Genomic DNA, 2,615 nt, shown 5'->3' with positions numbered 1-2,615 from the left:
TTCAAGCATCTTAATCCTAACAAAACAGAGCATCACAATTGCTTCAGGAATATGCAACGCTATACTCTGAGGCCACCTTCAGAGAACAAATCAGAAGATCTTGCAGCATGTCGAGTCAACTCACGTACAACATTAATAGGTATTTTATATCCAGTTATCCACTATGAATTACTCTCTCTCTCTCTCTCGTGTGTGTGTGTGTGTGTGTGTGTGTGTGTGTGTGTGTGTGTGTGTTTGTGTGTGTTTCTTCTCTAGATACCAAGAATCATTTTTCGTGATTTACATTTACACACAAACATCCAATCTTACCAACACACGTCACTCGCATGCCTAGCTGCCTGACATGTTTTTGTGACAGATTGCTTGGCAGTTGCTAATCTATCCATGACGATGAACTCACATAAGTTTTAGCATGGCAAAAAAACGAGATGGTAGCATTTGGTTTTGCCAGGGCAGGGAAGAGCTAGGACAAAAAAAGGAGCTGGTGGAGATAGCTTAGCCTTGCATGCAAGAATAACATGTCGAAAGCTGGGAGGAGATCATGTGCGGATTGTGCTTGTCTGTAGACGGAGCGTCGAGCTCGAGTTTGACGAGAGGCGGCATAGCTCGGACAAATGCCTTCATGAGTAAAAAAAATGTAAAAACTTCAAATATTTGCAGTCATGCATGAGAACAAAATTGTGCTAATTCACGAAGCTCATGGTCTGAACCTTAAGAGGCATTATTCTCTTGTCTTGTCAGCGTGCTACATAACCATAGTCAAAGCTCGAAAGTTGTTGAAACATTATATGCCTGGATGCAAATTTTAAGATAGATTATTGCTTGTTTCATGGGCTCATGCAAGCATAGTATCATTAGCAATCTGGAGAGAGAAAAGCAACATTAGCAATGAAATGATCACATGAGACTGCATGCTTGATTTAAGTTGCAGAATAGCAGAGCACACATACTCTTGTTTTAACATATATATGGCCCCATAACTGAGTGCAAAAATGGTAGGATAGTGCGCATATTCATTTATTAGTTGCTTAATCTGACAAGAAAGTAGAGATGACAGTAAGCAGAAAAAATCTAAAATATGTGGTAACTGAAATAGGCCTATTTTAATGGTCTGCATTAAGAGATTATGAAAAATGCATATGCATGTCAATCCATCAAAGCTTCCACCCAAGCAGTCGAGCCTCTGGATGTCTGCTTTTTGGTGCAGTGGAAGTTGCTCGCTCACCTGAAGGCTCCTGGTCTCCTGGAGGTGATTGACTGGAACGGCAGCTGCCAGAACCGGAGCACGACAGGTCAGAAACACAAGGCCAACACTGTAGGTCGCAGTCGTAGTCACAATTGCCGACGTCGGCTTCGATGTCTCACCCTCATCGTAATCCTGGTCGTCCCCTGCTTAGCCATTCCCGATGCCCGTCCTCATGAACTCCCATTGGCAGAGCGTGCACCAAGCACCATGGCCTCTCCAAGCATCTATGTTGGAGATCCTCCTCCACCTCGCTGCACCAGACCTCTCTATATATGCAATACCAGTACAACAAAACATCAAAATTAGCAACGGGGGCATAGCAAGCACATCTGACACCCCACAAATCCTCGACAATTATCAACATAAACATACAGATACCCGCTACCCACCCCGAGCTGGTCACACCAATTTTTGGATAAATGGATGGTTTGCTCTACATTACATATTTCAGTCAGAAGTATAGCACATCAAATATCATGAGTGATCCAAGTTGTTCACTTGCACTTGCAGGCTAAGAGCTTTGAGATTTTAGTTGGCAGGTAAACAGGGAATTGTCTCCTAAAGTTCATATATGCTACTATAAAATAGTTTCAATAGAGGTTCTGAATTTTACATATGCCCGTGCGTTGCAACGGGAGAAACAGATCCTCACACGCCTCAAGAAACTCATCCATTTTGGCCAAAAACTGTAATCAATTGCAATATGGATCGCCGTCTACAAAGACTGACAATTAGAACAGACTTCAAGAAAAAAATCATTGGAACAAATACCAATGGAAACCCTGGGACAGAAAAATACGGGTTTGAGAGAGTCTAGAAAATATTAATTAATTGGATAATAAAAAACAAACATGATACCCTTGAGGGATACTTATGGATGGGAGGAGCAGGGCAACATGTTTTTGGAAAACATACTAAAACAATGAAACTGAATTAGTGTAAAAAAACTTGTGAAACCAAATGATAACTTAATGCGAAGAAGGGTCTATCAATACTCTAAAAAGAAAGGGAATATTATATCTCTTGTTTTAACTATGCATTAAGGCACACCCCCACGCATGTCCTGAAAGAGCAACTTCATGTTAGCATATCATGAGTAAGAATGATCATGTAGAACACAAATACTCAAAGAAGTAGTAGGAAAACGTTAATTGTTTACACTAATAAATGGCACAATTTTCTTGGACACTGGTAGTTGCTGCCGGCAACCTTGAGGTGGCCTGACAACGATCCTAATCTGTATGCGTGCTCTCTACTATTTCGAAATCAGTTGAAAAAATTACCAATAATATCAAACAAAACATGGTGAGACTAATAAGTACGTACCAGGAAAGCAACGACACCGTATGGGCAGCAATTTTTGGCACCA

Source organism: Triticum dicoccoides, chromosome 5A, assembly GCF_002162155.2.
Source record: "Triticum dicoccoides isolate Atlit2015 ecotype Zavitan chromosome 5A, WEW_v2.0, whole genome shotgun sequence".
Lineage (NCBI taxonomy): Eukaryota > Viridiplantae > Streptophyta > Magnoliopsida > Poales > Poaceae > Triticum > Triticum dicoccoides.
The sequence above is the reverse complement of the archived record's forward strand: the minus strand, read 5'-3'. Positions refer to the sequence as shown.